The sequence below is a fragment of the Trifolium pratense genome, linkage group LG5 (assembly GCF_020283565.1).
Source record: "Trifolium pratense cultivar HEN17-A07 linkage group LG5, ARS_RC_1.1, whole genome shotgun sequence".
Taxonomy (NCBI): Eukaryota; Viridiplantae; Streptophyta; class Magnoliopsida; order Fabales; family Fabaceae; genus Trifolium; species Trifolium pratense.
In genome coordinates, this window is record NC_060063.1 from 50757887 (window position 1) to 50770473 (window position 12587).

At 33.1% G+C, this 12587-nt stretch overlaps 1 long non-coding RNA gene and 1 pseudogene across 1 annotated transcript; one reads left to right on the forward strand and one right to left on the reverse strand.

Moving 5' to 3' along the window:
• Positions 1-6719: 6719 nt before the first annotated feature.
• On the reverse strand, positions 6720-7209 carry LOC123886853 (annotated as a pseudogene).
• A 1245-nt stretch (positions 7210-8454) lies between these two features.
• On the forward strand, positions 8455-9428 carry LOC123884118. Its single transcript, XR_006800703.1, has 3 exons — positions 8455-8568; positions 8900-8999; positions 9387-9428. It is a non-coding gene; the product is annotated as an uncharacterized LOC123884118 (long non-coding RNA).
• Positions 9429-12587: the final 3159 nt, after the last annotated feature.

Genomic DNA, 12587 nt, shown 5'->3' on the forward strand with positions numbered 1-12587 from the left:
TGCATATCATACAATAACCATATTGTTCACATAATATCCCTAGACTCTAGGCCATATCAACAACAAGGATATTATGTTTACAAAAAAAAAAAAGGATTAGCAAAGTCAAATATGCCATCTTGGGGTTAAGTAATTCAAGCGAATAACCCGACACGGTAATCACCTAATCAGAGAAATTCTATACAACTCGTCAAAAAGATATACAAATATATCTAAAGGAGTAGTCTAAGCTAAACTCCTCACCAAAAAGCGTGCTATCACAAAGCACGAGCAAGCCCTCTAACTCTGAGCCGGATCCTCAACCTGAGTATCTGAACCCCCAACGGTCCAACACATAACACAAAGCATGATAGTTAGATCACATAATCAAAATATAAGTGTAAGTAAAACGGTACGTAAATACTTCTTCATAATACATGCATATTCACCATTATACATATACATCAACATCTATCATTCAATTATAAGTTCTTAAACACATATAATCGAATACTCAAACATCAATTATCAATTATTAAAATTAGCCAAACATGTGTCACATATCACTTATCACATAAATGTACACATAACCTAATACAACTCTAATGCTTCAACTTCATGAATGTCATCCTAGACATCTCTAATGCATGTGGTACCATCTTCTTTATTAGAGTATCTCACCTCTAATATCCTTCTTTATCGGATAAATATAATCCGATATACTTCTTTATTGGAATATCCAATATCCTATTTAATTCATGAATGCATGTATATGTTTTTCATGAATTCACTCACAATTATTTAGCATAAAGCTCTTCATTTACAATGTGGAACACTATCCAACATTCTTCATCATTAAGATTAAACAAAACCTTAATATTCTTCATTTATAACTTCATACATGATTAACAATCATCAACGATTAATAATGAGCATTATAAGCATCAATAAGCATCAACAATCATGTAAGAATACCATTAAACCATGTTACAAGTGCCTAATCTGTGAAGACAAGCTTCTATATTTGAAGTTATTTTGATGAAGACAAATATGTGAAAAGAAGAAAAAGATTGATCATGATCAAGTGCTCAAGATTAAAGAAATCCAAATTACCACATGAAGATGATGATCAAGTTATGGGAATAATCTTAGGTACAATATGCAATTCATTGTTATAAGCTTTAGGTGCTCACAAACTTTCATCTAAACCTTTCTAAAGTTACTATAATAATGTTGCATGATTCCCATCCAAAAAGGTTTTAACTTAGAATTTTTTCAAGTTTTTTAAGCAGGTAAATCGATTTACCTAAACAGGGAAATCGATTTACCTACAGTCTGTTGTTCCTGAAATGCTGTTTTTCAAAGAGGGAAATCGATTTACCTTGACAGGGAAATTGATTTAGCAACACTCTGTTGCTGAATTTTTGACAGGTAAATCGATTTACAACAAAGGGAAATCGATATACCCTGTGCAATTTTGAAACTTTTTTAAACGTTAAAAAAGGAACCGAAATCGATTTCCCTGGTAATGGAAATCGATTTACCTCTGCATCCATTTGAAAATTCTGATACGTAAACAAACATTTTCATTATTATACCTCTTCCAAATCATTGCAATTGTATTTTCAAAGAGGTGTAATTTTCTAAATAAATATACATCAGAATTTTCTCAAAAACAACAAATCACTTTCATTAACTTTTTCATAACAATTCTCTATACAAACTTTCACAAAACTCTTTGAAACTTTCCTGCATAATTTCATATCAGATAAAAGTTTCCTGAGCACTTAGAGTTTATCATTCTGAATTGTTATATTAAGTGAAAACTAATTATTGGAATTTTGTTGTATCAAAATTCTCTTGTACTCAAACTCTTGTATAAAATTCAGATTAGTGTGAACACCTTGCTGTCCAGGATTGTTGGAAGCAAGAGAGTGAAAAAAAGAGGATTGTTCTCTTGTTTCACTTTGAAGAGATTATAAGGGGAATCACCTCGCTGTCCAGGATTGTTGGAAGCAAGAGAGTGAAAAAGAGAGGATTGTTCTCTTGTTTCACTTTGTAGGGAATCACCTTGCTGTCTAGGATTGTTGGAAGCAAGAGAGTGAAAAAGAGAGGATTGTTCTCTTGTTTCACTTTATAAAGATCATAGTGAAATCTTTCACGGGGTGTGAAGGGAGTGGACGTACCATTAGGGTAACCACTATAAATCTCCTGTGTCCATTTTCTCTTTCCCTGCACTTTTATTTTTCTGCACTTTATTCATATATTTGTCACAAACCTTCAAGAAAAATAAAATTACCATAACATCTCTAAAAATAAACAAAAAGTCTCATAACCTAATTCACCCCCCCTCTTAGGTTGCACTCTTAAACTTACATAATCACACTTACAAACATCAACAAAAGTTGCAGTCCCAGTACTGTTCGCTGAGCGAACAGTAGCGAGTAGTGGCGAACCACACCAGGGAATTACTGACTCATGGCGAGCAGTAGCGAGCAGTTCGCTGAGCGAAGGCCTGACGAGCCATAGCGAACCACATTAGTGGAACACTTGCTCGTGGCGAGCAGTAGCGAGCAGTTCGCTGAGCGAAGGCCTCTTCTTGTCAGGAAGGCTCAAAACCTGCGATTTCCACTCCAAATCACCCAAAAATCCCATTTTTTCATGTTATAAATCCCAAATGAGTTTGTATTCTAGTGTAACAAACATGTGTAAACACAAAAGGACGGTTCATTTCATAGATCTACATCATAAACATCGAAAAAGTAAAGATTCACCACTTTTACTCAAAACTCTCAAGAACACAATGTTCTTGAGTTTAATCATCTAAAAATTCCGTTTTTATCCATTAGAGATTCATTCATACATCATGATAAGAGCATGTTAAACATGTTGTGAACCTTAGATTCGATTTTCATCAAGAAAAAACTCATCTACACTAAAACGAAAATGGGGTGGAGAAAGTTCGGGTAAAGAGAAATCGACATTTTCCCCTTCCTCGTGTCACCCACGACTATGAAATCTACTCACATACCTGGATTCGAAGAAAAACTCGAAGATTTGCTCTAGATCTCTTCACTTTCACCTTGCCCTAGCTCTTGAGCTCTCCCTTCTCTCTAACTTTCACAAGAACATGAGAAAAATGAATTTCTCTCCCTATGCTAAGCCCTTGATGGGCGCCCCTCACTCACTCATAAGGCCTATTGGGCCTCAAGCCCAATTACTTTGCCCAATAATGCGTGAACTCTCACTACTCGCTTAATAACTAAACTATTCGATAAATAACTAAAGTTATTAACTTAATTAAAATGTCACGTCAATAAAATATTTTAACAGACAAAAACTAATAAAATGAAAATTGGGTCGTTACAGATGTTACCCTCCTTCCTCCCTCCAATGGTGGAGATGTCCCTCCACCATAGTGAATAGTTCCTTGTAACAGAACCATCAATGCTACATAAGACATTTTTGGGAAGGGACTATATCTAAAATGTAAAAGATCATACCAAATCCAAATGGCTTGATTATCATTGATGCATTTCCATTCCCACTTACTAAGCAAAGCTTGATCGAACCAATCAATCCTCTTAATCCCCAACCCACCTCTCTCGTTCGGCATGCAAACGTTCTCCCAGCTTTTTTTTTATAAGCAAACCTTCTCCCAGCTTGATTGAACCAACACATTTTTATAATATTACTAATTTTTTCATTTTATAACGCTTCAACCATTGGTTATTAAAATGGTTTCTTGACTAAAATTATTGAGTTGACAAGTCGATTTGAAAATTTAAACCATCAGGATTAATGGCTCATGCGATTTTATTGAATACCGCTAATATTGATCGATCTTAATAACATATCAAACGATTTTACATTTTGTAAAATTCAATATGGATGATCTATATGATATAAACTTTCAATCCAACGGTGAATTTAGTAAAATTTGTATTGTTGAAGCGTTAACAAATTTTACTAAATTCACCGTTGGATTGAAAGTTTATTTCATTTAGATCATTGATGTTAAATTTCAAGACCCATCAGAATTAATGGTTTATGTGTTTTTATTGAATACCGCTAATATTGATCGATCTTAATAACATATAATCAAACGATTTTACATTTTGTAAAATTTAACATGAATGATCTATATGATATAAACTTTCAATTCATCAACGGTGAATTTTGTAAAATTTATATTCGTTAAAGCGTTATTGAGCGGTGTAACACTACTCAAATGTTACACCGATGTAATTGAGCGGTGTAACATTACTCAAATGTTACATGTAATTAATTACACTTTGAGTAATGTTATACCGCTCAATAACGCTTCAACAAATACATATTTTACTAAATCCACCGTTGGATTGAAAGTTTATATCATAAGATCAAATTTTTTTTTGAATCAGCTAAAATGAGATATAAATTAAAACAGTCCCCTCGGTACAAGGTGTGTACCGAAATAGACTACAAACGTTTTATATATCATAAGATCATTCATGTTAAATTTTATAAAAATCTAAAATCATTTTATATATTATTAAGATCCAACAAGATTAATGGTTTATGTGTTTCTATTGAATACCGCTAATCATGATCGATCTTAATATCATATCAAACAATTTTACATTTTGTAAAATTCAACATTGATGATCTGTATGATATAAACTTTCAATCCAACCGTGAATTGTAATATTTATATTCGTTAAAGCGTTATTGAGCGGTGTAACATTACTTAAATGTTACAGCGGTGTAATTTGATCTCTCCCTTATATATTCAAATAATTAAAATTGATTCTTTTTTTTTTTTTTAGCAAACAATTCAATTTATTTATAAGTATTGTCAAGTCCCCTTGGGGACATCCGATTTATAAGTTTTGTCAAAAAAAAAAAAAAAAAAAATTTATTTTGTTACGGTACGTTCTTAATTAATTGGATTGGAAAATGAAATATCTATGAAATATTTTGCTGTACATTTGAGGAGTTCTACACTGTTGTAACAACCAAAAGGAAAAATTAGTTGTCAAGGAAGATATATTCAAAAACTAATTTTAGGGAGTTATTACATATTACGGTCATTGAATGTTTAGCATTCCCCTACAATGTTGGAACACCTTCATTTTTACCCTATTTTTTTGGGTCCCAACCCAAATATAGGTTGTTTGCACCCTATATAAAATCTAATGTTTTGTCTTTTACCTATTGTCTTCAATCAACAAGTTCTCTACCTTCAAAATCAATAAAACATCCTTTACCATAAATCACTTTTTTCTTAAGTTCAAAGGATTTTCTTAAGATTTAATCTCAAATGGTGAAATCAATCGACAACTGCGGTGAAGTGGCACCAGCACTCCTAACATCAAATTATTATTATAAGAGACCACGTTGTTTTAGGTTAGAGACTATTATTGAAGAGGAACCACAAGTTTCTCTAGGGTTGGCAAAGAGTGTTTTTGTTTCTTTGCCTGTGTTATTTTCTGGCTTTTTGTACATTTTTTTATCTAGAGGATTAGAAATATGAAATAGTTTTGATAATAATTATAGGTGATATTATTTTTAACAATAGTTAAGATTTCTAATCCTCTTGATCAAGCAAGAGAAAGCTATTGCTTAACGTGATTGTGTAAGAGAAAGCTATTTCATAATGATCATTATGCTCTTTTGGGAAGAAAATAGTCTCTATTCTTTTCTTTGTTGCCATCGCTGTCTATCATTAAAAAAAATAGTTAGTGATGGTGCACTGTTAGCTTTAGTAGACCCTCAAAATCTAATGGTCTCTCTTTTCACAAAAAGATCATATGGTTAAAATTGATGGTCGACCACCTAAAATGGTTGATACACCTTATATATTTGGGGTTAAAAATTAACGGAGGGAACTAAGACAGAAGCATAGTTAAGGGAACAAAGAGGAACAAAAATTAGTTAAGGGACAAAATGAAATCAACAATTTAGTTAAGGGACCAAAATAGTAATTTAGCTTTATTTATATTTGCTTCCTAACCTTAATGTGGGTTGTTTAAAAATTAAAGTGCATATTTATTTACAAGAATAAAAATTTGTTTAAAATGCTTATTTTTTACTACTACCCAATTGTCTAATTATATACTATCATTCTAGACAAAATAAATTATCACATTTTTTAAGTCATTTTACAATGTCAATATATTTCGACAAAGAATTTGGATCCTCGGCTGCAACAAAAGGAGTGTGTCTTGAATAACGTTTTAGAATTTTATTGAAGTATTGTTATGGTGATGGCTTATAATAAATGTCAAAGGATTTAAGGTTGAGCTTTTTCAATACTAGTACATGACACCACCTTTTGTACTAGTATCCTTAAAACAGGCAACAAGATGGGAATGGAACTTTTATTTTCCCATGGTGGGAAATTAAGGATATATAGTGTTACCTCTTGTTGCCTATTTTACCAGTTTTTCATATATAAGAGTTTTCTCCACAACACAATTGAATATTAATCTAGCTTCATAGCTTATAACGAATCTTCTCTTTCTTAACAAAAATGCAAATAGTTTTGTAGTGCCATCACAAGTTATAGTCTTTGATGTAACAATCTGGTATATATGGTAAAACATGTTTTATTCAATAAAGTTGAACATAATTTCATGAAGTATCAGCATAATAACCAAATATTGAAATTCAATTATATTCATATATAATTGTTACAAACTTGAGAATTCATTTCATAAATATAATTAATAATATAAAAAGGACCTATATATAAAGTTTTAATTTGTTGAAAGTGGAAAGTCAATTCCATGTCTATGAGTAGAAAATGCAACAAACAGCATGATACACAAAACACCAATTCCAACTGGCAATGCAGTAAGGATTTCATGCATCTCATGTGAAGGTGACGGAAATAATTAAGCACTTTACCACATTATGATCAAACACTGCAATTGCAGAAAACACCAAGGTTGACATAATTGCATGCATGAAATCTTGATATTTTTCATCAATTGTTCATGTGGAAGTTTTGTTGATCCATCAATGATCCATAAGCCTTTAAATGTGGCAAAACCATAACATATGTTACCTTTCTTGTCTCTGAAGCTATCAGTGAAGCATAGTAGAAAGCATGAGGCACCACAGAGTGATAGAAGTGACGAAGTCATTAACTTGGTAACTGAGTCATCACATTTACCTTGGTCAGGTGAATATTGGTGATAGAAGTTGGAAAGATAGGACAGTGCCTGTTGGTAAAAGATTGGCTAAAAGTTGGAAAGATAGGACAGTGCTTTTACATGTTTGGTTGATGGTTTTGTGGTTCTATATTAAGTGTGCTGAAGTACAATTTAAAAAATTGGAATTCACCAAAAATCTATACTCTTCACGAAGAGAGTATCCCCCAAATCCACTGTTGATTCGCGTTTTTGGTGGTTCCGTCTTCTGCCATTTCTGATTCAGAATTTCCCATTCTCTTGCTCGCGTGTCGTGTTATGTGTGGTTCTGAACAATGATGGCAGGTTTTTCCTTTTCCCTTTCTGAATATCGCTTTTTAGATCTGTTCTTTGATTCAGAAATCTGTCCTATATCTATATCTGCTACAAAAATCTGATTTTTGTAGTATATAAGTGTCTCAGGCCTAATCGAAAAAACGAAACACTGGGTTATTTATTTTCGATTTTGGATTTGGTTCTTGAAAGATTTAATTCAAAGCAATGGTTAATGTTTATAGCAAAATCAGTGATGTTCGTGTTGGGAAATTGCCATGGTTGTTGAAGGTTCGTGTGATGTGTTTTTGGATCGTGAAGTCCAATTTCATTCCTGGCCAGGAGAATTAAATTGAAATGGTGCTTATGGATGAGAAGGTACATTAGGTTAATTAAATCTATTTGTGTTTTATATGCATCGTAAAATTTAATTGGTTATTCAATCATATTAGTTATTTTCAGGGTTCCAAGATTCATGCTACTGTCCGAAGGCATTTGATTCATTTGTTTAAGGATATTCTTTTTGAAGGCAAGTTTTTCTCGGCTGGTTTCAAAAGTATGCATCCCTTTTCCTAAATTCTCAATTTCGCAAAAGCATTCAAACCCTATAATACTCTCATTTCTCACAAATTTTCATCTTTTTCTCACTCAAATTCATCCAATTTTACTCCTCTCATCCACAAAAATTCATTATATTCCTCTGACAAGGGTTCACAGGGGTTTGCAAAAGAATTCATCCATTTGTTTTAAATCCTAGATTTTATCTCTTTTTTATCTTTTCATAAGTAAGTCTATTATAATGCTTTAATGTTCATTATTCCTGAATTAGATTTCCATGGTGTTTGAAGGTTCGTGTGATGCGTTTGTGGATCATCAAGTCCAATCTAATATCTGGCCAGGAAAATTCAATTGAAATGGTGCTTATCAATGAGAAGGTACAATAGCTTAATTAAATCATTTTTATTTATTTATATGTAATGTAATTATGCTTATCTACTTAAATAAATTGTTTTCCAGAGCTGCAAGATTCATGCTACTGTCCGGAGGCACCTGATTCATTTGTTTAAGGGTGTTCTTAAGGGTGCACCTGATTCATTACCGGTAGTTGTTATCCAATTTGGAAAAATTAGATATTTCAGGGGTAAACCTTTTTGTTGTTAATAAGTTATAGATATTGTTTTTGTGATTGTTGTGTTAAGGTTAATGATTTATGTTGTTAATTATTCTGCATTGGAATTTCTTTTGATTTTTCTTATAGTGAAAGTGAGCACTCAAAGTATTGAAGAAATGTCTCAATATGAAAAATTAATGGCTTTGTGGTCTTATTTTTTGTGCTTTCATATATTCATAATTGATATGGAGTAATTTTACTTGGCCTTTTCTCTACGAATATTAGGTTGATCAATATATGGTTTTTTCTTTCTCTACAACCTATATGTTCCCTAACACTTTAGGTCTTTTGATTATGAAAGGTGTACATGGATTTAATACGCAGTGGTACAGCTTCTATATGCATAACTTGGAGGAGCTTAACAAATGTTGGAGTCCATGGCTTCTTTCATTGAATGTCTGGTATTTTCTCCAATTATATTCAGTTTTCAGGTTCATTTTTCCTCTAAATTTCAATTAGGTTCAATTTTCATTTATTAATTAATTTGGATATTGATCATTTGATAGTGGAAGTGGTAAGAAAGTTATATACATCTTTTTATCCTACTGGTTTTTTCAATTTTTGTTTATATGTTAATGTCTTTTTAGTTTTATATGTCAATGACTTTCACTGTGTCTATCTTTCCTTTTTTCTGGTTTCTACTTATGATTTTCACTTTTGCAAAAGGGTTTAAATCAAATGGATGATGTTTCACTTTCGCAAACTTAATTATTTCTTAAATGCTATCTATCGATTGATGATCATATGAGCTGGATTTTGATGGTTTTCTGTTGTGTTGTTTATTCCAGATTTGGAAGGTAAGTGGAGATCCGCATGGAGCAACAACAGGTTAAACCTGCAATTTCAAAGGTTAAATTAAAAGGTTGCTGTTTTTTATAACAAAATTTGGATCTCCTTGCATTTGAATTTTTCATAACATGTTAGTGAAATATAGGTTGAATATGATATTCACATTTGTATCTAACTACATGTGATGGAATGAAAAAGAATATGTGGTTGTAGTTGAAAGTTTAAGGTGATTTATTATTAATCACTCTTAATTGCTAACTATATTGGTCTTTACTATTAAAATGTCATCCTTAACTAATTATGATATGGATCAATATGTCATATCTTTACTCTCAGATTTTTTACAAGTTTTGAAGGATATACTTGACTAATTATGTAGCCCTTCACAAATTGCCCTGTTTAGAATTCATGACTAATTATGTATGCTCTTCATCACAAAGTGTGCACAACACCTTTATGAAAATGTACTCCTCTATCTCTGATCATTCACTGGATTAGAATGGAAACTTGAAAAATGACTTATTGGTTTAAATCTATTAGAGTCCCCAAACAAAATGTAGTATAAATATGGTGTAGGTTGATTGACCAAATTTGTTCATTCCAATAACTGTTTTTCTCTGTGATGTTAATAGCGGCGCTATAGCGCGGGATAGCGTAGCAGCATACCTCCTCCCCGCTATGCTATAGGTCCGCTTTCCGCTATTTAGAGAAGCGGAAATAGCAGCCGCTATTTGCCAGTGAATAGCATTTTCATAGCGGAGTCGTAGCAGTATCTGGCCGATTTTGTCTTTTGGGCGGGCAAAATTTGTTCGTATTTTAATTCTAATATATATATATATATACATATTGTGACTGGATATCAATTAATTATCTGTCATGTAACGACCCAAATTTATTATTCACTATTTAAGTGTTTAATTATTTGGTGACGTGGTTTTTAAGTAAGATAGTAACTTTAAGTTATTTATCGAGAGTTTTAGTTAACGCGCGAGTTAGTGAGAGTTAACGCGAGTTGGGCCAAGTTAGTGGGCTTGAGGCCCAATGGGCCTTGGCACAAGGAGAGGGGGCGCTATATGAAGCCCATTAGAGAGAGAAAGAGTTCATTTTTCTTGTTTTTGGGAGAATGAAGAGAGAAGGGAGAGCAAGGAGCTAGGGCAAGAGCTTGGAGGAGAGATTCGAGGAGCAATCGTTGAGCTTTCGTCGGATCAAGGTAAGAGAGTAGATTTCATATTCGTGGGTGACTCGAGGAAGGGGAGAATGTCGATTTCTCCTCACTCGAACTTCCTCCACCCCATTTTCGTTTTAGCTTAGAACGGATTTTCTTGATGGAAATCGTTCCTAAGGTTCTTAATATGCTTAACATGCTTTTAACATGATTAATGAACGGAATTAATGGTTAAAAACGAGTTTATGAAAGATTAAACTCAAGAACTTTGTGTTCTTGAGAGTTTTGATGAAAAAGTGTTCAATCTTTACTTTTTCGATGTTTATGATGTAGATCTGAGAAATGAACTGTCCTTTTGTGTTTATCCATGTTTGTTATGCTTGAATACAAACTCTTTTGGGATTTATAACATAAAAAATGGGATTTTTGGGTGATTTGGTGTGGAAAACGCAGGTTTTGAACTGTCCTGACAGAAGGCGCTCGCTAGGCCTTCGCTCATCGAACGTGTGGCGAACAGCTCGCCACAGCTCGCTGCAGCTCGCCACGAGCAGGTGATCCACTAGTGTGGTTCGCTTTGGCTCGCTGAGCCTTCGCTCAGCGAATAGTTCGCTGATGCTCGCTACTGCTCGCCATGAGTCAGTGACTTCCTGGCGTTGTTCGCCGAGGTTCGCTGAGCCTTCGCTCAGCGAAGGCCTCTGTGACAGCAACTTTTGTTAATTGTTTTAAGTGCACTTGGGCACTTGTAACATGTGATTAGGGTATTCTAACATACAATTAGGTGTCTATAACCATGATTAATTGTATTGTGATGAATTGTTGATTATATTTGTGTAATATAATTGTTGTTGATGATTGTTGATGATGTTTGTTTAAATATCAAAGAAGTATATTAAGGTGTTAATCAACTTAATAAAGAAGGATATTAGAATTATGTTATTCTAATAAAGACGTATATTAAGGTATAGTGTTATCTTAATAAAGACGAAATGTTGGATAGTGTTCCACATTTGTAAATGACGAGCTTAATGCTAAATGTGATTGTTGATGTGAGAATATTCATGAAAACATACATGCATTCATGAATTGTTGTTGTATATTGGATATTCCAATAAAGACGGATATCGGATTATATTTATCCGATAAAGACGAATATTAGAGGTAAGATACTCTAATAAAGACGATGGTACCACATGCATTAGATATGTCTAGGGGACATAGCATGAAGATTGTGGCATTAGATTGCATTAGGATATGTGTACATTATTTGATATTTGATATGTGACACATATGTTTGGAGTTTGTGATAATTGTCTATGTGTGTTAGACTTGATGTATGTGTTGATTGCCCGATGATTTTTAAATGTAATTGGCTTCAATATCTTGTGAATTATGATTGATATTTGGTTATAACCTTTCGTAGCTTATAATTGAATGAGATTAATGATGTATGCTTATAAATGAAGTGTGAGAACAATTAGGTTGTAACTCCTAATTAGATGTGATAAATGAAGTATATGCATGATATATGAATATGCATGAATGATGGTGATGTATATGTATAATGTATGATTATGCATGTTTTTATGAACAAGTGTTTAAGTACCATTTACTTACACTTGTATATTTTGAGTATGTTGTCTAACTCTCTTTTATGTGTTATGTGCTGGACCGTTGGGGGTCCAGATTTACAGGTTTTGTGGTATTCGATGTCAAGTCGTCGGTGAAGCTCTGCTCTGATTGTGACACGGGAAAGGGTTTTATATTGTATATAAACACTACTAGAAAATGCGCTTTTAGAGACCGATTTAGCGACCGAAAAAAATTGGTCGCTATAGAGACCGAATTAGAGACTGAATTTCGAGCGTCAAAGTTAAAAAATAAATTGGTCGCTAAATCGGTCGCTAAGTAATTTAGAGACCGAATTAGAGACCGATTGTTAGCGACCACATTTTTTGGTCGCTTTTAGAGACCGAATTAGAGACCAAAAGTTTGAGCTCCAAAGTCAAAAATATTCGGTCGCTAAATCGGTCGCTGA